Source organism: Salmo salar, chromosome 23, assembly GCF_965601325.2.
Source record: "Salmo salar chromosome 23, fSalSal1, whole genome shotgun sequence".
Taxonomy (NCBI): domain Eukaryota; kingdom Metazoa; phylum Chordata; class Actinopteri; order Salmoniformes; family Salmonidae; genus Salmo; species Salmo salar.
In genome coordinates this window covers 51,707,501-51,734,587 of record NC_138313.1, presented here as the reverse complement: position 1 = coordinate 51,734,587, position 27,087 = coordinate 51,707,501, and the positions used below count along the sequence as shown (strand labels likewise).

Sequence of the window (27,087 nt, the reverse complement as noted above, 5' to 3'; positions counted from 1 at the left end):
CCAAAACAACAACACATAGAGTTATCTATCCAAAACAACAACACATAGAGTTATCTATCCAAAACAACAACACATAGAGTTATCTATCCAAAACAACAACACATAGAGTTATCTATCCAAAACAACAACACATACAGTTATCTATCCAAAACAACAACACATAGAGTTATCTATCCAAAACAACAACACATAGAGTTATCTATCCAAAACAACAACACATAGAGTTATCTATCCAAAACAACAACACATAGAGTTATCTATCCAAAACAACAACACATAGAGTTATCTACCCAAAACAACAACACATAGAGTTATCTATCCAAAACAACAACACATAGAGTTATCTATCCAAAACAACAACACATAGAGTTATCTATCCAAAACAACAACACATAGAGTTATCTATCCAAAACAACAACACATAGAGTTATCTACCCAAAACAACAACACATAGAGTTATCTACCCAAAACAACAACACATAGAGTTATCTATCCAAAACAACAACACATAGAGTTATCTATCCAAAACAACAACATGAAGAGTTATCTATCCAAAACAACAACACGAAGAGTTATCTATCCAAAACAACAACACATAGAGTTATCTATCCAAAACAACAACACATAGAGTTATCTATCCAAAACAACAACACATAGAGTTATCTATCCAAAACAACAACACATAGAGTTATCTATCCAAAACAACAACACATAGAGTTATCTATCCAAAACAACAACACATAGAGTTATCTATCCAAAACAACAACACATAGAGTTATCTATCCAAAACAACAACACATAGAGTTATCTATCCAAAACAACAACATGAAGAGTTATCTACCCAAAACAACAACACATAGAGTTATCTATCCAAAACAACAACACAGAGTTATCTATCCAAAACAACAACACATAGAGTTATCTATCCAAAACAACAACATGGAGAGTTATCTATCCAAAACAACAACACATAGAGTTATCTATCCAAAACAACAACACATAGAGTTATCTATCCAAAACAACAACATGAAGAGTTATCTACCCAAAACAACAACACATAGAGTTATCTATCCAAAACAACAACACAGAGTTATCTATCCAAAACAACAACACATAGAGTTATCTATCCAAAACAACAACATGGAGAGTTATCTATCCAAAACAACAACACATAGAGTTATCTATCCAAAACAACAACACATAGAGTTATCTATCCAAAACAACAACACATAGAGTTATCTACCCAAAACAACAACACATAGAGTTATCTATCCAAAACAACAACACATAGAGTTATCTATCCAAAACAACAACACATAGAGTTATCTATCCAAAACAACAACACATAGAGTTATCTACCCAAAACAACAACACATAGAGTTATCTATCCAAAACAACAACACATAGAGTTATCTATCCAAAACAACAACACATAGAGTTATCTATCCAAAACAACAACACATAGAGTTATCTATCCAAAACAACAACACATAGAGTTATCTATCCAAAACAACAACACATAGAGTTATCTATCCAAAACAACAACACATAGAGTTATCTATCCAAAACAACAACACATAGAGTTATCTATCCAAAACAACAACACATACAGTTATCTATCCAAAACAACAACACATAGAGTTATCTATCCAAAACAACAACACATAGAGTTATCTATCCAAAACAACAACACATAGAGTTATCTATCCAAAACAACACATAGAGTTACCTATCATACCCAAGAAGACTCGAGGCTGTAATCACTGCCAAAGGTGCTTCAACAAAGTACTGAGTAAAGGGTCTGAATACTCATGTAAATGTACTATACATTTTCTTTTTGCAGTAAAACCTGTTTTTGTTTGTTAATATGGAGTGTGTGGAGTGTTATAGAGTGTGTGCAAAGCTGCCATCAAGGCAAAGGGTGGCTACTTTGAAGAATCTCAAATATAAAATATATTTTGATTTGTTTAACACTTTTTTGGTTACTACATGATTCCATATGTGTTATTTCATAGTTTTGATTTCTTCAATATTATAGTAAAATGAAATAAAAGTCCTTGAATGAGCAGGTGTGTCCAAACTTTTGTTTGTGTACAAAATCAAAACTTGAATTCAATTTGAAGTCAAATGTCTACTGTTTACTGATGATCTGGTGCTTCTGTCCCCAACCAATGAGGACCTACAGCAGCACCTAGATCTTCTGCACAGATTCTGTCAGAACTGGGCCCTGACAGTAAATCTCAGTAAGACAAAAATAATGGTGTTCCAAAAAAGGTCCAGTTGTCTGGACTACAAATTCCATCTAGACACCGTTGCCTTAGAGCACACAAAGAACTACACTACATGACCAAAAATATGTGGACACCCGCTCGTCGAACATCTCATTCCAAAATCATTGGCATTAATATGGAGTTGGTCCCCCCTTTGTTGTGACAAATCATGACAAAACAAAAAAAGATAATTACTTGAAACTCTGGAAAGAATCAACCCAAAAACAGAGCAAACTAGAATGCTATTTGTCCCTAAACAGAGAGTACACAGTGGCAGAATACCTGACCACTGTGACTGACCCAAACTTAAGGAAAGCTTTGACTATGTACAGACTCAGTGACCATAGCCTTGCTATTGAGAAAGGCCGCCGTAGGCAGACCTGGCTCTCAAGAGAAGACAGGCTATGTGCAACACTGCCCACAAAATGAGGTGGAAACTGAGCTGCACTTCCTAACCTCCTGACAAATGTATGACCATATTAGAGACACATATTTCCCTCAGATTACACAGATCCACAAAGAATTAGAAAACTCCCATATCTACTGGGTGAAATACCACAGTGTTCCATCACAGCAGCAAGATATGTGACCTGTTACCACAAGAAAAGGGCAACACTGTACATAGCCAATAATATAACATTTGAAAAGTCTATATTCTTTTGAAACACTTGTGAGTGTAATGTTTACTGTTCATTTCTGATTGTTTATCTAAATGTTGTTTATTGTTTATTCAACTTGCTTAGGCAATGTAAACATGTATTTCCCACGCCAATGTAAGAGGGTTAGTTATGCTTCCACTTGCCACTGCAGAAATGTGTATTTAATGTTTAGGTATTTTAATTGGTTGGTTCAAGTCAGATGTCAATAAGGTGTAATGCCATTGGCTACGCTTGCAGATAAGGGGAAGATCAAAGTCTGATATTGATATGCAAGCTAAATCGCCCTTTAAACTCCAGTCTGATCCTAAATCTGTTTGTGCTGCTATACTCCTATACTCCTATGGCCGTTGATATTTGGCACAAACTGATCTGGGACCTGGCTACTTAAGATTGTGCAAGTAATTCATTGTATTACTCTGCAACTGATTATGTTGCAGATACATGTCTGCCTAGAATCTAGAGGACAAACAGAATACAAGAGAAAAACGATGTAATTTGTCCGTTCAGGAGCTGATTGGAGAGTCGGAGCGAGGAGCAGCAGTAATATTGATCCCGTGGAGCTAGACATTCCTGGAGTCTGAGGTCATGGCGATGGGGATGATGGTATTGGTATCATGCTGCAATAAATGAGAGTGACTTCCAGACTCATGATACATTTCTATAGAATCATAATGTAGTTCCAGAATCATGATACAGTTCTATAGAATCATAATGTAGTTCCAGAATCATAATACAGTTCTATAGAATCATAATGTAGTTCCAGAATCATGATACAGTTCTATAGAATCATAATATAGTTGCAGAATCATAATACAGTTCTATAGAATCATAATATAGTTCCAGAATCATGATACAGTTCTATAGAATCATAACATAGTTCCAGAATCATGATACAGTTCTATAGAATCATAACATAGTTCCAGAATCATGATACAGTTCTATAGAATCATAACATAGTTCCAGAATCATGATACAGTTCTATAGAATCATAATATAGTTCCAGAATCATGATACAGTTCTATAGAATCATAATACAGTTCCAGAATCATAATACAGTTCTATAGAATCATAATATAGTTCCAGAATCATGATACAGTTCTATAGAATCATAACGTAGTTCCAGAATCATCCAGAATCATCAACAGCGACAGTACCATGCCCCGTGCAGGTCTTGAACCTGGGTCTCCCAGCTCGATCACTGATCCAATTGGGTTAACCCACATGAGGGAGATGGAAACGAGCCTACCTAAGCAAGAGACGTTACAGCAGTTCTTTAAACCGGGCCTAAGGATTCTACAAAAAGAGAACCTTTGCAGATCTACTTTCTCAGCGAGAATTCACCACGTTGAGGATGCGTTTAAACCAGTGTGTCAGCATTTTCTATATTCCACACTATCTATATGATCCTCTTGGCAAAGTAATTAGAAAGTGTAAATGTGATGGCAGCATTTCATATCTTGTTTCTATCTCAAGTTTAAAGTCTAAATGAAGTAGGTGAAGTCAGACATCATAATAATGCTCTCCCATAGCGTCATAGCATATTCTGATGTTCCATAATGACTTACAGTACATATTACAGTGCACTCCACTAATATTGGCACTCTTGGTAAATATGAGCAAAACGGGCTGTAAAACTATTTATTTATTGATTATCCACTTGGTCTTTCATTCAAAATATTCACAAAAAATGACTTTAATTAAAGTAAAAAATAATTGAAAGAAAATGTTTTGATTATAAACAAATAAATATTTTTCTCAAATATATGTGTGCCACAATTATTGCCAACCCTTCATTCAATACTTTTGTGCAACCTCCCTTTTGCCAAGATAACAGAGTCTTCTCCTATAATGTGTAATGAGGTTGGAGAAAACAGGGATCTGAGACCAATACCTCCATACAGAATCTCTCCAGATCCTTCAGATTCCCAGGTCCACGCTCGTGGACTCTCCCCTTCAGCTCCTCCCCACAGGTTTTCGATGGGGTTTAGGACAGGGGACTGGAATGGCCATGGGAAGAAACCTTGATTCTGTGGTCAGTGAACCATTTTTGTGTTGATTTAGAGGTGTGCTTTGGTTCATTGTCCTGCTGGATGATCCAACCACGGCCCAGTTTAAGCTTCCTAGCAGAAGCAGTCAGGTTTTGATTTAATATCTGCTGGTATTTGATGGAGTCCATGATACTATGTATCCTAACTAGTTGTCCAGGGCCTTTGGAAGAAAAACAGGACCAACGACCCACCGCCATACTTCACAGTGGGGATGAGGTACTTTTCTGCAAGGATATCTTTCTGTCTACGCCAAACCCACCTCTGGTGTTAGTTTCCAAAAAACTCTATTTTGGTCTCATCTGACCATAGAACCCGGTCCCATTGAAGCTCTATGTTGGTCTCATCTGACCATAGAAACTGGTCCCATTGAAACTCTATGCTGGTCTCATCTGACCGTAGAACCCGGTCCCATTGAAGCTCTATGCTGGTCTCATCTGACCGTAGAACCCGGTCCCACTGAAACTCTATGCTGGTCTCATCTGACCGTAGAACCCGGTCCCATTGAAACTCTATGTTGGTCTCATCTGACCGTAGAATCCGGTCCCATTGAAACTCTATGCTGGTCTCATCTGACCATAGAACCCGGTCCCATTGAAGCTCTATGTTGGTCTCATCTGACCGTAGAACCCGGTCCCATTGAAGCTCTATGCTGGTCTCATCTGACCGTAGAACCCGGTCCCATTGAAACTCTATGCTGGTCTCATCTGACCGTAGAACCCGGTCCCATTGAAACTCTATGCTGGTCTCATCTGACCTTAGAATCCGGTCCCATTGAAACTCTATGCTGGTCTCATCTGACCGTAGAACCCGGTCCCATTGAAACTCTATGTTGGTCTCATCTGACCGTAGAATCCGGTCCCATTGAAACTCTATGCTGGTCTCATCTGACCGTAGAATCCGGTCCCATTGAAACTCTATGCTGGTCTCATCTGACCGTAGAACCCGGTCCCATTGAAGCTCTATGTTGGTCTCATCTGACCGTAGAACCCGGTCCCACTGAAACTCTATGCTGGTCTCATCTGACCGTAGAATCCGGTCCCACTGAGAGTTCCAGTAACGTTTGTCAAACTCTCGGCGCTTGAGTTTGTTGTTTTTGATGACATCAACAGCTTTTTTTTTTTTAAATGTACGGCAGCCCTCCTAAACAACTTGTGGTTATGTAGGTGGCGTCTGATTGTAGTTCTGGAGACTTTCTGATCCCAAGACTCAACTAACGTCTGCAATTCTCCAGCTGTGATCTTCAGAGATTTTTTTTTGGGGGGGGGGCAACTCAATCCATCCTCCTCACTGTACGTGGGGTCAATATTGGACACACGACCTCTTCTAGGCTGGTTGTTAACATCTCTAGTTGCTTTAAACTTCTTCGTTATTTCCCTGATAGTGGAAATGGACATTTTCAACCGTTTAGATATTTTCTCATTGCCATTTCCTGATTTGTGCAGCTTAACAACAACCTTTTGTCACACATCATTACTGTATTCTCGGGTCTTTCCCATAGTGATGGATGACCATGGGAACTTGGCCTGTGTGTCACCTCATATTTATACCCCAGTGAAACAGGAAGTCATGGCTTACCACTTAAGTGTTCCTAATCACTCAGGTGAACTTAAAAAAAACAACATAAAATATGAACGGGAATATACTTCAGTTAGATTTTACTCCTAAGAATTTCCAGGGGTGCCAATAATTGTGGCACACATGTTTCTGAGAAAAATGTTTAGTTCATTAATTCCACAATTATTATTATTTTTTTCAATATTTTTGCTTCAATTAAAAGGTTTGATTTTTGTGAATATTTTTGGAAGGAAAGACCAAGAGGATAAATAAACAGCAAAGATATTTTCTTCACAGCCCGTTTTGCTAATATTTACCAAGGGTGCAAATATCAGTGGAGGGCACTGTATTTATCAGCCAAGAAGATATATGTATTCAACTGCTCAGATTCTTTACACATCTTTTTTTAAAGTATTTTTTTCCCCCCAGTTTTATTGGAAAATTAACAGAGAGACAGTGTGAAGATTGCTGGAGCCGGTACTCAATCCCTCGCAGGGTAACATTTAAACTGAGGGTGGCAGCCTAAACCTCTCAACCAACCTCATGGACTCAGCTTCTCTGATTTCAACGCCTATATGAAAAGTGTTTATTTTTTTTTATTAAAAAAAAAAAATTAATACAGGTCATTCTCATTATAGAGAAAACCTATTTTTGCATGAGAGACTAAAGTGGAACCTGCACTGTCTACAGGCAGGCAGGACGTCAAAAGTGTTTTCCTCCCAGCAGCACGATCTCCAACCCCCTCCTCATGAATCCATCCCTGTGTCTAGGAGCGATTAAGCTTCCTGTAAAATCCTTCCTCTTTGATCCTTATCGTCCTAATGACCTTTCAGATCACAGACTGACTGGGTTTCTCTGTTCCACTTAGTGTTTATGGCCCCGATGACAGCGAGCGTCTCTACCCAGCCCTGTCCTTTCCTTCTTCCCACTGAGGTAAAAAAAAAAAAACAGCAGATTAGAAGCCTGTAGATTAATTGAAACTCTGGTCTTTAAATGTCTGCATTAGTCAAAGAGCAGGAAGAGTTGTTTATCTTGACCTTGGAGGGAACAGTAGAGGAGATGCTGGGTTGGTGAAGACAGGAGGGAGCGGTAGAGGACATGCTGGGTTGGTGAAGACAGGAGGGAGAGGTAGAGGACATGCTGGGTTGGTGAAGACAGCAGGAAGCGGTAGAGGACATGCTGGGTTGGTGAAGACAGGAGGAAGTGGTAGAGGACATGCTGGGTTGGTGAAGACAGGAGGGAGAGGTAGAGGACATGCTGGGTTGGTGGAGACAGGAGGAAGCGGTAGAGGACATGCTGGGTTGGTGAAGACAGGAGGGAACAGTAGAGGACATGTTTCGTTGGTGAAGACAAGAGGAAGCGGTAGAGGACATGCTGGGTTGGTGGAGACAGGAGGGAGAGGTAGAGGACATGCTGGGTTGGTGGAGACAGGAGGAAGCGGTAGAGGACATGCTGGGTTGGTGAAGACAGGAGGGAACAGTAGAGGACATGTTTCGTTGGTGAAGACGAGAGGAAGCCGTAGAGGACATGCTGGGTTGGTGGAGACAGGAGGGAGAGGTAGAGGACATGCTGGGTTGGTGAAGACAGGAGGAAGCAGTAGAGGACATGCTGGGTTGGTGAAGACAGGAGGAAGTGGTAGAGGACATGCTGGGTTGGTGAAGACAGGAGGAAGAGGTAGAGGACATGCTGGGTTGGTGAAGACAGGAGGGAGAGGTAGAGGACATGCTGGGTTGGTGAAGACAGGAGGGAGAGGTAGAGGACATGCTGGGTTGGTGAAGACAGCAGGAAGCGGTAGAGGACATACTGGGTTGGTGAAGACAGGAGGAAGAGGTAGAGGACATGCTGGGTTGGTGAAGACAGGAGGGAGAGGTAGAGGACATGCTGGGTTGGTGGAGACAGGAGGAAGCGGTAGAGGACATGCTGGGTTGGTGAAGACAGGAGGGAACAGTAGAGGACATGTTTCGTTGGTGAAGACAAGAGGAAGCGGTAGAGGACATGCTGGGTTGGTGGAGACAGGAGGGAGAGGTAGAGGACATGCTGGGTTGGTGGAGACAGGAGGAAGCGGTAGAGGACATGCTGGGTTGGTGAAGACAGGAGGGAACAGTAGAGGACATGTTTCGTTGGTGAAGACATGAGGAAGCGGTAGAGGACATGCTGGGTTGGTGGAGACAGGAGGGAGAGGTAGAGGACATGCTGGGTTGGTGAAGACAGGAGGAAGCAGTAGAGGACATGCTGGGTTGGTGAAGACAGGAGGAAGCAGTAGAGGACATGCTGGGTTGGTGAAGACAGGAGGAAGCGGTAGAGGACATGTTGGGTTGGTGAAGACAGGAGGGAGAGGTAGAGGAGATGTTGGGTTGGTGAAGACAGGAGGAAGAGGTAGAGGACATACTGGGTTGGTGAAGACAGGAGGCAGAGGTAGAGGAGATGTTGGGTTGGTGGAGACAGGAGGGAGAGGTAGAAGACATGCTGGGTTGGTGAAGACAGGAGGAAGCGGTAGAGGACATGCTGGGTTGGTGACGACAGGAGGAAGCGGTAGAGGACATGCTGGGTTGGTGAAGACAGGAGGGAGAGGTAGAGGACATGTTTCGTTGGTGAAGACAGGAGGGAGAGGTAGAGGAGATGTTGGGTTGGTGAAGACAGGAGGAAGAGGTAGAGGACATGCTGGGTTGGTGAAGACAGGAGGGAGAGGTAGAGGACATGCTGGGTTGGTGAAGACAGGAGGAAGAGGTAGAGGACATGCTGGGTTGGTGAAGACAGGAGGAAGCGGTAGAGGACATGCTGGGTTGGTGAAGACAGGAGGGAGAGGTAGAGGACATGCTGGGTTGGTGAAGAAAGGAGGGAGAGGTAGAGGACATGCTGGGTTGGTGAAGACAGGAGGAAGCGGTAGAGGACATGCTGGGTTGGTGAAGACAGGAGGAAGCGGTAGAGGACATGCTGGGTTGGTGAAGACAGGAGGAAGCTGTAGGGGACATGCTGGGTTGGTGAAGACAGGAGGGAGACGGATGGCAGCAGCATGTCTCCCAAATGGCACACCCTGTGCCTCGACACAATCCTGTCTCGGAGCTCTACGGACAATTCTTTCGACCTCATGGCCAGGTTTTTGCTCTGACATGCACTGTCAACTGTGGGCCCTTATATAAAGAGGTGTGCGTCTTTCCAAATCATGTCCAACCTGTTTTCGCGTTGTCATTATGGGGTATTGTGTGTAGATTGAGGGAAGAATATATGTAATACATTTTAGAATAAGGCTGTAACGTAACGAGATCTGAATTCTTTCCGAATGCACTGTACTGTCTATAGCGTCGATACACATATATATATGTGACTCGTTTCAGGAAACAAGGCGTATGTCACACATCACTACTTCACAGGAAGTGGCATTTAAACGTAAACATATATTTTTTGTAATCAAAATGACCTCTTTTGAGAAAAATGCCTTCTGGAACATGTGAACTTTCATGTGCCTTAATAACAAACTTGGTGTGCCATCTGTAAATATGAAAACTATTGTTAAATTATGAGCCTAGTTGGTTTAGCCACAGAAGAAGACAGGAACCTTCCCACTAGCCATGATTGGCTGAGATAATGGATGGGCTGGACATGCCGAGAGATGAGTTTGGATTGGTCTGCCATGTAGCACGCTTCTGTCTATAACATGAGTTGCTCAGTATGTGTCGGTCATCTTTTCTAATGCTGCTTTTTTTTTTTTAAGATATCAGGAAGAACTGCAAAAGTGTTACTAATGCTCTGCACTGTCTGGAGGACCGAATTTTGAAATGAGTGGAATGTCTGGTGGAAGCAGAATATGATAACTAAGGAGATGGAGAAAATTCAGGTGTTTGATTGCAAATATGCAGACGGAGTCGAAAAGAAAACACCTGTCTCCGGATTACATCTTCAAACTAAGGGCAACCATGGCAACCGTGACAGAGAGGGAGAAGCATTCATCCATGTATACGGGCAAGATTCTAGCTACATTTTCAGATATTATACGTTTTGTCAGAAAGTCATTTTCATTGCAAGTTAAAGCGTACTGTTAGCTATCTAGCTAATGTTAGTTGGCTGGCTCGCTAGCTAACATTACGTGTACGATCTGTGTATTAATATTATTCGTAACTCAGAGTAATTTGCATTGCTAGTTATAGGCTAGGTATTCCGCTAGCGGAACGTTTCCACAACATCCGGTGAAATGGCAGAGCGCGAAATTCAAAAAAGATTATTAGAAATATTTTACTTTCATACATTCACAAGTGCAATACACCAAATTAAAGCTTAACTTCTTGTTAATCTAGCCACTGTGTCAGATTTCAAAAAGGCTTTACGGCGAAAGCAAACCAAGCTATTATCTGAGGACAGCACCCCATCAAACAAACACATGACAATCATATTTCAACCCGCCAGGCGTGACACAAAACTAAGAAATAACGATATAATTCATGCCTTACCTTTGAAGATCTTCTTCTGTTGGCACTCCAAAATGTCCCATAAACATCATAAATGGTCCTTTTGTTCGATAAATTCCGTCGTTATATCTCCAAAATGTCCATTTATTTGGCGCGTTTGAATCAGAAAAACCTCGGTTCCAACTTGCGCAACATGGCTAGAAAATATCTAATAAGTTACCTGTAATCTTGATCCAAACATTTCAAACAACTTTCCTAATACAACTTTAGGTATTTTTTAACGTAAATAATCGATAAAATTTAAGACGGGATAAACTGTGTTCAATACCGGACGAAAATAAAGTGGAGCAAGCTTTCAGGTTGCGCGCCCCAACCACAAGAGTACACTGGACTCGACCCTCGTTCTGAACAGCCATACTTAAAAAAAAAAACATCAACCAATTTCTAAAGACTGTTGACATCCAGTGGAAGCGATAGGAACCGCAAGGAAGTGCCTTAGAAATCTAGATCCACATAGAAAACCCATTGAAAACACTGTCACCTCAACAACAACAAAAAATCCTGGATGGTTTGTCCTCGGGGTTTTGCCTGCCAAATAAGTTCTGTTATACTCACAGACATAATATATATTATAAGCATATAATTATATGCATATCCTAGCTTCTGGGCCTGAGTAGCATGCAGTTTACTTTGGGCACGCTTTTCATCCAAAATTCCGAATGCTGCCCGCTATCCCAAAAAAGTGAATGTTAGCTGGCTAGCTAACATTGAACCTAGTTGGTTAGCTTTAGCTTCCTGTAGATTCACGCAGGGTAGTAACATTATGAGTTGGGATTATGGTTAATTGTTTACCTAGCTAGCTAGCTACATGTCTAAACGAAGACTCCACTATGCAAGTAACCATTTCACTGTACCGTTTACACCTTCTGTATCCTGTGCATGTGACAAATAAACGTTGATTTTATTTTATATAGTGTGTGTTTACCAGTGACGGTAATGTGAAGAACAACATGACTCACAACAGTAAGCTATTTTCTGTAATTAGCTCGCCATTGACTTGTAAACAATGATATTGTTGTGAGTTTCATTTCCTGTAATAATGAATACAAATTAGCTAAAGTTAAGATGTTGTCATCAATATGATATGGTAAATATTTGAATATAACGTTAGCTAGCTAGCTAACAAGCTAGAAACAAACCAAAACATTGTTTAAAAAGTTGTTTTTAGCTGCCTGGTTTGCTAGATTGACATAAACTAACTACATTTTTAAACGGATGGATTAATTGGTGTTAAAATACACCAGTTAGGGTTCTGGTCTAAAGTAGTGCACTATATAGGGAATAGGGTTCCATAGGGCCCTGGTCTAAAGTAGTGCACTATATAGGGAATAGGGTGCCATAGGGCTCTGGTCTAAAGTAGTGCACTATATAGGGAATAGGGTGCCATAGGGCTCTGGTCTAAAGTAGTGCACTATATAGGGAATAGGGTGCCATAGGGCTCTGGTCTAAAGTAGTGCACTATATAGGGAATAGGGTGCCATAGGGCTCCGGTCTAAAGTAGTGCACTATATAGGGAATAGAGTGCCATAGGGCTCTGGTCTAAAGTAGTGCACTATATAGGGAATAGGGTGCCATAGGGCTCTGGTCTAAAGTAGTGCACTATATAGGGAATAGGGTGCCATAGGGCTCTGGTCTAAAGTAGTGCACTATATAGGGGATAGGGTGCCATAGGGCTCAGGTCTAAAGTAGTGCACTATATAGGGAATAGAGTGCCATAGGGCTCTGGTCTAAAGTAGTGCACTATATAGGGAATAGGGTGCCATAGGGCTCTGGTCTAAAGTAGTGCACTATATAGGGAATAGGGTGCCATAGGGCTCTGGTCTAAACTAGTGCACTATATAGGGAATAGGGTGCCATTTGGGATGCAGCCTCAGTCACAGATCACTCCGCTATTTAACTCAGCAGCTGAAGGATAGGGAGCACCCATCCAGGCTGAGGGAAGGGGAGAGGCATGGGGAGCAGAACAGAACGGAGCAGAAATCAAAACACAACCCTTATACACCCAGGGCCCCCAGACTAACTGGATTAAAACTGCGTTTCTTCCCCTCCTCAGCGAACTAACAAACGGACGGAGGAGAGGAGGAGAGGAGGTGAGGATGAGAGGAGAGGAGGAGGGGAGGAGCGGAGAGGAGGAGAGGAAGGAGGAGGGAGAGGAGAGGAGAGGAGAGGAGAGGAGAGGAGAGGAGAGGAGAGGAGAGGAGAGGAGAGGAGGGGGGGGGGGGGGGGGCGGAAAGGAGGAGAGGAGGAGGAGAGGAGCGGAGGAGAGGAGCGGAGGAGAGGAGAGAAGAGGTGGAGGAGGAGAGGAGAGGAGGAGCGGAAAGGAGGAGAGGAGGAGGAGAGGAGCGGAGGAGGAAAGGAGAGGAGAGGAGGAAAGGACGAGAGGAGAGGAGAGGATGAGAGGAGCTACTGGTCGATGCAGCACTGACTGTTAATTAGACTTGGCAGGGCCAGGAGTTCATTCGTCAGCATTGTGCTATGTGTGTGTTTGTGTGGCTTTGTGTGTGTGTGTGTGTGTGTTTGTGTGGCTTTGTGTGTGTGTGTGTGTGTGTGTGTGTGTGTGTGTGTGCGCCCGTACGTTTGTGTGTATCCACTCCCCTCGCCTGGGAGGTGCAGGACAATCAGTGCCCTGTGGGACAGATCTGTGTCGGTGTCTGTGTCCAGTAATCACTGCAGCCCTCCAATAGAGTCAGGGTTAAACACCAGGAGATGGAGGTCCACGGGAGGATCTGGGTAGAGACTGCTAATACACTGCGACCCCACACTCCTAGACTACCAGCCCACCACTCGGCAAGCAGAGCAGACCAAGGACAGCTCCCAGAGTAGAGGCCCCTGGTCAAGGGGTGTGGGAGTCAGGACATGTCTCGTCCCTCCGGCCCTCCCAAATGTTAGAAGCAAAACAATAAATAAAATATATTGAAAAAGGAGTTGCGAGATTCGTTGTTTTGAAAAGGCCTCTGGTGCTGGAACATGACGTGAGTTCCTTACCCCGCTTCCCACTGGCTGCTGAGTTCCTTACCCCGCTTCCCACTGGCTGCTGAGTTCCTTACCCCGCTTCCCACTGGCTGCTGAGTTCCTTACCCCGCCTCCCACTGGCTGTTGAGTTCCTTACCCCGCCTCCCACTGGCTGCTGAGTTCCTTACCCCGCTTCCCACTGGCTGCTGAGTTCCTTACCACGCCTCCCACTGGCTGTTGAGTTCCTTACCCCGCCTCCCACTGGCTGTTGAGTTCCTTATCCCGCCTCCCACTGGCTGTTGAGTTCCTTACCCCGCCTCCCACTGGCTGTTGAGTTCCTTACCCCGCCTCCCACTGGCTGCTGAGTTCCTTACCCCGCCTCCCACTGGCTGTTGAGTTCCTTACCCCGCCTCCCACTGGCTGTTGAGTTCCTTACCCCGCCTCCCACTGGCTGTTGAGTTCCTTACCCCGCCTCCCACTGGCTGCTGAGTTCCTTACCCCGCCTCCCACTGGCTGCTGAGTTCCTTACCCCGCCTCCCACTGGCTGCTGAGTTCCTTACCCCGCCTCCCACTGGCTGCTGAGTTCTTTACCCCGCCTCCCACTGGCTGTTGAGTTCCTTACCCCGCCTCCCACTGGCTGCTGAGTTCCTTACCCCGCCTCCCACTGGCTGTTGAGTTCCTTACCCCGCCTCCCACTGGCTGCTGAGTTCCTTACCCCGCCTCCCACTGGCTGCTGAGTTCCTTACCCCGCCTCCCACTGGCTGTTGAGTTCCTTACCCCGCCTCCCAGTGGCTGCTGAGTTCCTTACCCCGCCTCCCACTGGCTGCTGAGTTCCTTACCCCGCCTCCCACTGGCTGTTGAGTTCCTTACCCCGCTTCCCACTGGCTGCTGAGTTCTTTACCCCGCCTCCCACTGGCTGTTGAGTTCCTTACCCCGCCTCCCACTGGCTGTTGAGTTCCTTACCCCGCCTCCCACTGGCTGTTGAGTTCCTTACCCCGCCTCCCACTGGCTGCTGAGTTCCTTACCCCGCCTCCCACTGGCTGTTGAGTTCCTTACCCCGCCTCCCACTGGCTGCTGAGTTCCTTACCCCGCCTCCCACTGGCTGTTGAGTTCCTTACCCCGCCTCCCACTGGCTGTTGAGTTCCTTACCCCGCTTCCCACTGGCTGCTGAGTTCCTTACCCCGCCTCCCACTGGCTGTTGAGTTCCTTACCCCGCCTCCCACTGGCTGTTGAGTTCCTTACCCCGCCTCCCACTGGCTGCTGAGTTCCTTACCCCGCCTCCCACTGGCTGTTGAGTTCCTTACCCCGCCTCCCACTGGCTGCTGAGTTCCTTACCCCGCCTCCCACTGGCTGTTGAGTTCCTTACCCCGCCTCCCACTGGCTGCTGAGTTCCTTACCCCGCCTCCCACTGGCTGCTGAGTTCCTTACCCAGCCTCCCACTGGCTGCTGAGTTCCTTACCCCGCCTCCCACTGGCTGCTGAGTTCCTTACCCCGCCTCCCACTGGCTGCTGAGTTCCTTACCCCGCCTCCCACTGGCTGCTGAGTTCCTTACCCCGCTTCCCACTGGCTGCTGAGTTCCTTACCCCGCCTCCCACTGGCTGCTGAGTTCCTTACCCCGCCTCCCACTGGCTGCTGAGTTCCTTACCCCGCCTCCCACTGGCTGCTGAGTTCCTTACCCCGCCTCCCACTGGCTGCTGAGTTCCTTACCCCGCTTCCCACTGGCTGCTGAGTTCCTTACCCCGCCTCCCACTGGCTGCTGAGTTCCTTACCCCGCCTCCCACTGGCTGCTGAGTTCCTTACCCCGCCTCCCACTGGCTGTTGAGTTCCTTACCCCGCCTCCCACTGGCTGCTGAGTTCCTTACCCCGCTTCCCACTGGCTGCTGAGTTCCTTACCCCGCCTCCCACTGGCTGTTGAGTTCCTTACCCCGCCTCCCACTGGCTGCTGAGTTCCTTACCCCGCCTCCCACTGGCTGTTGAGTTCCTTACCCCGCCTCCCACTGGCTGCTGAGTTCCTTACCCCGCCTCCCACTGGCTGTTGAGTTCCTTACCCCGCCTCCCACTGGCTGCTGAGTTCCTTACCCCGCCTCCCACTGGCTGTTGAGTTCCTTACCCCGCCTCCCACTGGCTGTTGAGTTCCTTACCCCGCCTCCCACTGGCTGTTGAGTTCCTTATCCCGCTTCCCACTGGCTGCTGAGTTCCTTACCCCGCCTCCCACTGGCTGCTGAGTTCCTTACCCCGCCTCCCACTGGCTGTTGAGTTATTTTAAGCATTAGCGTTACATAGTCAAAAAGTTAATTGTTAAAAATGGCCTTATTGTTTACGATATCAATGCCAAACATAACGTGGTTCATCATGATAATGTCTGTGATGACCCCAAAAAGTTAGGCCATTGTGAAGTGGATTTACAAATGGATTTTTAAATGGAAATGTAATATCTGATTTCCTGATTTATCAATAACTCATCCATCTCTTAACCAATCCCTTAGCTTTTCTAAAAAAAAATAAAGTTAAGAAATGTACCATACTGGTGTTATTTTGTGTTATGGTTCATGAGAAGATGTTTTTTAAAAAGTTTTCCAAACTGTCCCAGATGGAGGAAAAATCTATCCTGACAGACATTATGGGTCCTTGAGGCAATTTTGTTTCAGCATGAGGAAAGAAACATGAATACCAAGTTTCAAGTCTCTCAGGTCAAACAGGGTTTATGTGAGACTGCTTATAACAGCGCCATCTAGAGGACAATCTGCGCCAATCTTTTTGACCAAGTTACTCATGGCCTTTAGTTTCTGTGTGCCAAATTAGAAAAAAAGTTACCAATCTAAGCTTGAGTTATTTGACCATGTCAAGGATTTATTTTTATTTTTTAATCTAAGAATAACAATAGATTTCACAGCTTTGCTGTGAACCCCTAATAAATAAATAAAAAAACCATCATGAATTATGTTCAGTTATAGTTTTTTGGGGGGGGTTTCTAATGGGGTTTTCAAGCTTCTGAATCTACCGGGTCACACTGAGATTGACTTCATAATTTAAAGGTAGACTCGGCGAGATGATGTTGCCATGAGCGACACCGCAGATATTGAGCACGTCTGCACGGTATGTGGCTAAAACAACCGGCTATAGACGACAGATGAGGAGTGAAGTCGGGGATCTGAGACAGCCCAAAACATCGGGTGGTTTTCCAACAGCAAGGCTCAGATCAACATGGCCAGTGTGGCCATTGTTTCTAAACGTTATTCTTTATAATGTCGCTAAACCCCCCATATCACACCATTCGCAAAATGAAATCGTAATATACTATTATGTATACACATTGTACAATAAATTAGTGAGAGAAAAGCCCTAAACAATTTTTTTTTTTTTTTTTTTATATATCCACTGTACACATAAATCACGTCAAATTTGGTTCCTGTTTCAGTCATATCTTTGGTCACGTTCGTGTTGAAGAAACCAAAAAACACCCTGATGATTGGTTGACAATACAGTCTCCCACAATGCAGGCGATGACTGCGTGATGAAGGTGATGAAGAGCAACTGCAGAAAACTTGCAGTAGACTACAGACAAAAACGACACGATTTTTTTTTTGTAAAGTTCATGCAGTCGACCATTTTTTTTATCCCTAGAAAAGCGATACATTTCGGAAGGCAGTGACCAACGACGGTCACCGACTTGACAAAAGCGACCCGCTCAAACGTGCACATTGAGATGAGCAGGATGAGCACAATGATCGATAGAAATCGGAGACTGGTGCGCTTCACGCTGCTATGACGTGGAAGCTACGGGACCAAAACAGCTGAGAAGTTTAGCCTCACCTCTTCAACGCTTCTGTTTTTTTACAGAAATCGACCCACTACTACGGTTCACTTCGTGCATCAACGACATCTTTCTGAGTCTACCTTTAAACCTATAACCTGAGCCATCCCCTTTAAACCTAACCTAACCTATAACCTGAGCCATCCCCTTTAAACCTAACCTAACCTATAACCTGAGCAATCCCCTTTAAACCTAACCAAACCTATAACCTGAGCCATTCCCTTTAAACCTAACCTAACCTATAACCTGAGCCATCCCCTTTAAACCTAACCTAACCTATAACCTGAGCCATCCCCTTTAAACCTAACCTAACCTATAACCTGAGCCATCCCCTTTAAACCTAACCTAACCTATAACCTGAGCCATCCCCTTTAAACCTAACCTATAACCTGAGCCATCCCCTTTAAACCTAACCTAACCTATAACCTGAGCAATCCCCTTTAAACCTAACCTAACCTATAACCTGAGCCATCCCCTTTAAACCTAACCTATAACCTGAGCCATACCCTTTAAACCTAACCAAACCTATAACCTGAGCCATCCCCTTTAAACCTAATCTAACCTATAACCTGAGCCATCCCCCTTTAAACCTAACCTAACCTATAACTTGAGCAATCCCCTTTAAACCTAACCTAACCTATAACCTGAGCCATCCCCTTTAAACCTAACCTATAACCTGAGCCATCCCCTTTAAACCTAACCTATAACCTGAGCCATCCCCTTTAAACCTAACCGATAACCTGAGCAATCTCCTTTAAAACTAACCTATAACCTGAGCCATCCCCTTTAAACCTAACCTATAACCTGAGCCATCCCCTTTAAAACTAACCTATAACCTGAGCCATCCCCTTTAAACCTAACCTATAACCTGAGCCATCCCCTTTAAAACTAACCTATAACCTGAGCCATCCCCTTTAAACCTAACCTATAACCTGAGCCATCCCCTTTAAACCTAACCTATAACCTGAGCCATCGCCCTTTAAAACTACCTATAACCTGAGCCATCCCCTTTAAACCTAACCTAACCTATAACCTGAGCCATCCCCTTTAAACCTAACCAAACCTATAACCTGAGCCATCCCCTTTAAACCTAACCTAACCTATAACCTGAGCCATCCCCTTTAAACCTAACCTATAACCTGAGCCATCCCCTTTAAACCTAACCTTTACATTTTAGTCATTTAGCAGACACTCTTATCCAGAGCGACTTACAGTAGTGAATACATTTCATACATTACATGCATTTTTTTTTTGTACTGGCCCCCCCCGTGGGAATCGAACCCACAACCCTGGCGTTGCACACACCATGCTCTACCAACTGAGCCACAGGGAAGGCTGAGCCATCCCCTTTAAACCTAACCTAACCTAACCTATAACCTGAGCCATCCCCTTTAAACCTAACCAAACCTATAACCTGAGCCATCCCCTTTAAACCTAACCTAACCTATAACCTGAGCCATCCCCTTTAAACCTAACCTAACCTATAACCTGAGCCATCCCCTTTAAACCTAACCTAACCTATAACCTGAGCCATCCCCTTTAAACCTAACCTAACCTATAACCTGAGCCATCCCCTTTAAACCTAACCTAACCTATAACCTGAGCCATCCCCTTTAAACCTAACCTAACCTATAACCTGAGCAATCTCCTTTAAACCTAACCAAACCTATAACCTGAGCCATTCCCTTTAAACCTAACCTAACCTATAACCTGAGCAATCCCCTTTAAACTTAACCTAACCTGAGCCATTCCCTTTAAACCTAACCTAACCTATAACCTGAGCCATCCCCTTTAAACCTAACCTAACCTATAACCTGAGCCATCCCCTTTAAACCTAACCTAACCTATAACCTGAGCCATCCCCTTTAAACCTAACCTAACCTATAACCTGAGCAATCCCCTTTAAACCTAACCTAACCTATAACCTGAGCCATCCCCTTTAAACCTAACCTAACCTATAACCTGAGCCATCCCCTTTAAACCTAACCTAACCTATAACCTGAGCCATTCCCTTTAAACCTAACCTAACCTATAACCTGAGCCATCCCCTTTAAACCTAACCTATAACCTGAGCCATCCCCTTTAAACCTAACCAAACCTATAACCTGAGCCATCCCCTTTAAACCTAACCAAACCTATAACCTGAGCCATCCCCTTTAAACCTAACCTAACCTATAACCTGAGCAATCCCCTTTAAACCTAACCTAACCTATAACCTGAGCCATCCCCTTTAAACCTAACCTAACCTATAACCTGAGCCATCCCCTTTAAACCTAACCTAACCTATAACCTGAGCCATCCCCTTTAAACCTAACCTAACCTATAACCTGAGCCATCCCCTTTAAACCTAACCTAACCTAACCTATAACCTGAGCAATCCCCTTTAAACCTAACCTAACCTATAACCTGAGCCATCCCCTTTAAACGCATTATCGTCCCACAGTGGCAAGAAGTGACATCCCAAAAAAACACAAGAACTATACAACACGTAAATCGACCCCTCCCACACTAGAGGTCTACACAGATCCACCTACCAAACGTTTTTTAATTTATACAGAGACCCGTTACGAACGGACCTGAGGACAACGAGACCCGTTCCCTTATAGATCTAGTCGGATCAAGACCCGGTCCAATCTGATTCGAGTGAGTGACGCAGCAGAAAAGTCACACATGGAGGCTCTATGACTCTTTCCGCTTTGATGACTTATCGTCGCGCCCCCCTCAGAAAGAGAGGCACCTCCTACTGGAGAGATGATCTATCTACAGCACCTCCTATTGGAGAGGTGATCTACCTACAGCACCTCCTACTGGAGAGTTGATCTATCTACAGCTTCCCTTCAGCACCTCCTACTGGAGAGTTCATCTATCTACAGCACCTCCTACTGGAGAGTTGATGTATCTACAGCACCTCCTACTGGAGAGTTGATGTATCTACAGCACCTCCTACTGGAGAGTTGATGTATCTACAGCACCTCCTACTGGAGAGTTGATGTATCTACAGCACCTCCTACTGGAGAGGTTGATCTGTCTACAGCACCTCCTACTGGAGAGTTGATCTATCTACAGCACCTCCTACTGGAGAGTTGATCTATCTACAGCACCTCCTACTGGAGAGTTGATCTATCTACAGCACCTCCTACTGGAGAGTTGATCTGTCTACAGCACCTCCTACTGGAGAGTTGATGTATCTACAGCACCTCCTACTGGAGAGTTGATCTATCTACAGCACCTCCTACTGGAGAGTTGATGTATCTACAGCACCTCCTACTGGAGAGTTGATCTGTCTACAGCACCTCCTACTGGAGGGTTGATCTACCTACAGCACCTCCTACTGGAGAGTTGATCTGTCTACAGCACCTCCTACTGGAGAGTAGATCTATCTACAGCACCTCCTACTGGAGAGTTGATCTACCTACAGCACCTCCTACTGGAGAGTTGATCTACCTACAGCACCTCCTACTGGAGAGTTGATCTATCTACAGCTTCCCTTCAGCACCTCCTACTGGAGAGTTGATCTATCTACAGCACCTCCTACTGGAGAGTTGATCTATCTACAGCTACCCTTTAGCACCTCCTACTGGAGAGTTGATCTATCTACAGCACCTCCTACTGGAGAGTTGATCTATCTACAGCACCTCCTACTGGAGAGTTGATCTATCTACAGCACCTCCTACTGGAGAGTTGATCTATCTACAGCACCTCCTACTGGAGAGTTGATCTATAGGAGCTAGTCTCCCCCCTCAGAGAGAGATACAGCTGCATGTGAGCTCTCACATTTTTTCAACATGTTATTTTTTTAGCAAAAGGATAGATTTGGTGTTAGATAAACTTGGATTTTTCAGCAGGTACTTATGTAGGATGCTACCTTGCACAGCATGGCCTTCGCTCCAGATCAAAACTCCAAACCTACAACCTAATTTTGACCAAAATTAACCAGAGAGATTAATGCTTCCAAGGTTTTCTTTTTTCCAAGATATATCAAATCAAAATCAAATGTATTTATATAGCCCTTCGTACATCAGCTGATATCTCAAAGTGCTGTACAGAAACCCAGCCTAATACCCCAAACAGCAAGCAATGCAGATGTAGAAGCACGGTGGCTAGGAAAAAACTCCCTAGAAAGGCCAAAAACCTAGGAAGAAACCTAGAGAGGAACCAGGCTATGAGGGGTGGCCAGTCCTCTTCTGGCTGTACCGGGTAGACCAGAGGAACCAGGCTATGAGGGGTGACCAGTCCTCTACTGGCTGTACCGGGTAGACCAGAGGAACCAGGCTATGAGGGGTGACCAGTCCTCTACTGGCTGTACTGGGTAGAGAGGAACCAGGCTATGAGGGGTGGCCAGTCCTCTACTGGCTGTACTGGGTAGAGAGGAACCAGGCTATGAGGGGTGGCCAGTCCTCTACTGGCTGTACTGGGTAGACCAGAGGAACCAGGCTATGAGGGGTGGCCAGTCCTCTACTGGCTGTACTGGGTAGAGAGGAACCAGGCTCTGAGGGGTGGCCAGTCCTCTACTGGCTGTACCGGGTAGACCAGAGGAACCAGGCTATGAGGGGTGACCAGTCCTCTACTGGCTGTACTGGGTAGAGAGGAACCAGGCTATGAGGGGTGGCCAGTCCTCTACTGGCTGTACTGGGTAGAGAGGAACCAGGCTATGAGGGGTGGCCAGTCCTCTACTGGCTGTACTGGGTAGACCAGAGGAACCAGGCTATGAGGGGTGGCCAGTCCTCTACTGGCTGTACTGGGTAGACCAGAGGAACCAGGCTCTGAGGGGTGGCCAGTCCTCTACTGGCTGTACTGGGTAGACCAGAGGAACCAGGCTATGAGGGGTGGCCAGTCCTCTACTGGCTGTACTGGGTAGACCAGAGGAACCAGGCTATGAGGGGTGACCAGTCCTCTACTGGCTGTACTGGGTAGACCAGAGGAACCAGGCTCTGAGGGGTGGCCAGTCCTCTACTGGCTGTACCGGGTAGACCAGAGGAACCAGGCTCTGAGGGGTGGCCAGTCCTCTACTGGCTGTACTGGGTAGAGAGGAACCAGGCTCTGAGGGGTGGCCAGTCCTCTACTGGCTGTACTGGGTAGAGAGGAACCAGGCTATGAGGGGTGACCAGTCCTCTACTGGCTGTACTGGGTAGAGAGGAACCAGGCTATGAGGGGTGGCCAGTCCTCTACTGGCTGTACTGGGTAGACCAGAGGAACCAGGCTATGAGGGGTGACCAGTCCTCTTCTGGCTGTACTGGGTAGAGAGGAACCAGGCTATGAGGGGTGGCCAGTCCTCTACTGGCTGTACTGGGTAGAGAGGAACCAGGCTATGAGGGGTGGCCAGTCCTCTACTGGCTGTACTGGGTAGAGAGGAACCAGGCTCTGAGGGGTGGCCAGTCCTCTACTGGCTGTACTGGGTAGAGAGGAACCAGGCTCTGAGGGGTGGTCAGTCCTCTACTGGCTGTACTGGGTAGAGAGGAACCAGGCTCTGAGGGGTGGCCAGTCCTCTACTGGCTGTACTGGGTAGACCAGAGGAACCAGGCTATGAGGGGTGGCCAGTCCTCTACTGGCTGTACTGGGTAGACCAGAGGAACCAGGCTATGAGGGGTGACCAGTCCTCTTCTGGCTGTACTGGGTAGACCAGAGGAACCAGGCTATGAGGGGTGACCAGTCCTCTACTGGCTGTACTGGGTAGACCAGAGGAACCAGGCTCTGAGGGGTGACCAGTCCTCTGCTGGCTGTACTGGGTAGACCAGAGGAACCAGGCTATGAGGGGTGGCCAGTCCTCTACTGGCTGTACTGGGTAGAGAGGAACCAGGCTCTGAGGGGTGACCAGTCCTCTTCTGGCTCTTCTGGCTATGGAGGTGTGCTCTAGCAAACAAACAGCAGAGACCTGAGGACATCCAACCTGGAACTGTGTGAGTAGTGTTTGGTCTGATGCTATTTGGAAAGAAAAATACAAATAAAGTACATTACAATGATATACTTTACTTTATGGGGACTGAATGCTGAGTTAAGGCTCCCAGGCTTGCAAGGACAAACCAGATATAAATTCAATTAGCACTGAGGTGTGAAGTAAAATGTGTCAAGGCCTTTGGGCCCAACAAGTGGAAGAAGTCTTTGAAGCGTCCTCTGAAGTCCTCTCCTGTTGTTCAAAGACCATTCACTGGCATTTTCAACAAGAAATCTGCCTCCAGAAATAAAATCTTCTCCCAAGTGGGTGTGACACCTACTCCCGTTACCTGCTGCACTCCTCTTGGATTCCACCTGGCGATCTGTTCACCGTCTGCCCTGGCCTGTCTCTCCCTGTCTGGTACAGGTACCTCCACCACACTCACCCCTCTCTCCCGAGCTTTCACTCGCCTCCAGCACTCACGCACAGAGTGGGGCGAGTGACTCTGAACTTACAATGGCTAGCCCCAAGTCGTTATATATCAAAACAAATTCTTGTGCATTTTGCTATTTTGCTATTTGCCTCATGACTCCTGCATACTTTGTTGACAACAACTTTCTTTACCCAACCGTGGCACAGACTATGTTTGTTCCCACACTCGGGACTCTGACTCTCTATTGGTTACACGGACTCTTGGCCTCCCATCCTAGTTCTAACCACCTCTCACCGGCTTTGTATTCATGTTACCTGATGAAATTGCTGTACAATATGATCTTGTTGCCATCTGATGCACATTCAGATGTCATGAATCAGCACTGCAGAGCTCTCCCTGTCCTCTGCCGTGCCCTGATTGTATTACTGTTGATGATATCTGGAAATGTACATGTACACCCTGGCCCACCTACTGTTGCTAGCCCCTTTTCTGACTGGTGCTCTGATATCTACTTCACTGATTTCTGCTCTTGTAAAATCCTGGGTTTTCTGCATGTTAACACTAGAAGCTTTTTACCTAAAATGTATGAATTGAAAGTGTGGGTTCACAGCTCCAATCCAGATGTGTTGGTCGTTACTGAGACGTCGTTCAGGAAGAGTGTTTTGAATACTGATGTTAACCTTTCTGGTTATAACCTTTTTCGTCAAGACAGATCTTCCAAAGGTGGTGGAGTAGCAATCTTTACCAAGGATCCCCTTCAGTGCTCGGTTAACTACACCAAGTCTGTCCCCAAACAATTTGATTTGCTGGTTTTAAGCATTAAACTTTCAAATAGCTCGTTGTTGACTGTTGCTGGATGCTATCGTCCTTCATCAGCACCGGCCTGTACCCTACCTGCCCTAAGCTTTCTCCTAGCTCCTTACACTAAGTCTGAATTTGTCCTGCTTGGTGACCTAAACTGGGACATGGTTAAACCACCTGACCAGATTATTACCAATCCCTCAAGGTATGACTCCAAACACCCAGAAAAGGCTACTCTCCTCGATGTTATCCTCACAAATAATCCTGATAGGTATCAGTCTGGTGTTTTCTGTAATGACCTTAGCGATCACTGTTTTACAGCCTGTGTTCGTAATGGCTGCACAGTGAAACGACCTGTCCTGATTTGTCATAGACACTTGATAAAAAACTTGAATGAGCAGGCCTTCCTTCATGAACTGGCCTCTGTAAAATGGTATAGAATCAGCTTGATCCCTTCTGTCGAAGACGCTTGGACCTTCTTTATTGATATTTTCAGTGGTATTGTTAACAAGTCTAAACACGTCCCCATAAAGAAAATGAGAATTAAACACAGGTTCAGCACCTGGTTCGAGCGTGATCTGGCAGAGTTACTCCACTTCAAGAATTCCATTTGGCGAAAGGCTCGGCACACGCATACTGACTGGCTGTCGTTCAGGCAAATGAGAAATAAGTGCACTCAGGCTATCCGGAAGGCCAAAGTTAGTTACTTTAAGGAGCAGTTCTCTCTCTGTGGGTCTAACCCCAAGAAGTTCTGGAAAATGGTTAAATACCTGGAGAATAAACCCTCCTCCTCACAGCTGCCCATGTCCCTTAATGTCGATGATGTGTTTGTTACTGACAAGGAGCACATGGCTGAGCTCTTTAATCACCACTTCATTAAGTCAGGATTCCTATTTGACTCAGCCATGCCTTCTTGCCCATCCAACATTTCCTCATCTCCCACCCCTTCTGATGCGACTATCCTTGATTCTTCTCCCTCTTTTTCCCCTGCCCCGCTACAACGTTTCTCCCTGCAGGCAGTCACTGAGTCTGAGGTGTTAAAGGAGCTCCCTAAACTTGACCCCAAAAAAACATCTGGGTCAGATGGTTTAGTCCTTTTCTTTTTAAGGTTGCTGCCCCTATCATCGCCAAGCCTATCTCTGACATTTTTAACCTGTCTCTCCTTTCTGGGGAGGTTCCCATTGCTTGGAAGGCAGCCACGGTTCATCCTTTATTTAACCTGTTATGGCTAGGGGGCAGTATTTTCACGGCTGGATAAAAAACGTACCCGATTTAATCTGGTTACTACTCCTGCCCAGTAACTAGAATATGCATATAATTATTGGCTTTGGATAGAAAACACTCCAAAGTTTCTAAAACTGTTTGAATGGTGTCTGTGAGTATAACAGAACTCAAATGGCAGGTCAAAACCTGAGAGATTCCTTTACAGGAAGTGGCCTGTCTGACCATTTCTTGAACTTCTTTGCCATCTCTATCTTTTACAAAGGATCTCTGCTCTAACGTGACACTTCCTACGTCTTCCATGGGCGCTCAGAGCCCGGGAAAAACCTGAATGTCGTCATCCCAGCCCCAGGCTGAAACACATTATCGCCTTTCTCAAGTGGCCGATCAAGGGACTGTGGGCTTAGGCGCGTGACCTGGCCGCCCCCGTCTTTGTGATTTTTCCTCTGTTTGCCGAAAAGGAGATTCCCGGTCGGAATATTATCGCTTTTTTACGAGATAAATTGCATAAAAATAGATTTTAAACAGCGGTTGACATGCTTCGAAGTACGGTAATGGAATATTTAGAATTCTTTTGTCACGAATTGCGCCATGCGCGCGACCCTGATTTACCATTTCGGATAGTGTCTGGGACGCACGAACAAAACGCCGCTATTCGGATATAACGATGGATTATTTTGGACCAAACCAACATTTGTTATTGAAGTAGCAGTCCTGGGAGTGCATTCTGATGAAGACAACAAAAGGTAATCAAACTTTTATAATAGTAAATCTGATTATGGTGAGTGCTAAACTTGCCGGGTGTCTAAATAGCGAGCCCGTGATGGCTGGGCTATGTACTTAGAATATTGCAAAATGTGCTTTCACCAAAAAGCTATTTTAAAATCAGACATATCGAGTGCATAGAGGAGTTCTGTATCTATAATTCTTAAAATAATTGTTATGCTTTTTGTGAACGTTTATCGTGAGAAATTTAGTAAATTGTTAGCAAATTCCCTGG

General features: G+C 45.3%; 1 protein-coding gene across 1 annotated transcript in view; it reads right to left on the bottom strand.

Moving 5' to 3' along the window:
• megf11 (multiple EGF-like-domains 11) overlaps positions 1-27,087 on the bottom strand; it is a 369,526-nt gene that overhangs the window by 259,025 nt on the left and 83,414 nt on the right. The window lies entirely within an intron of this gene.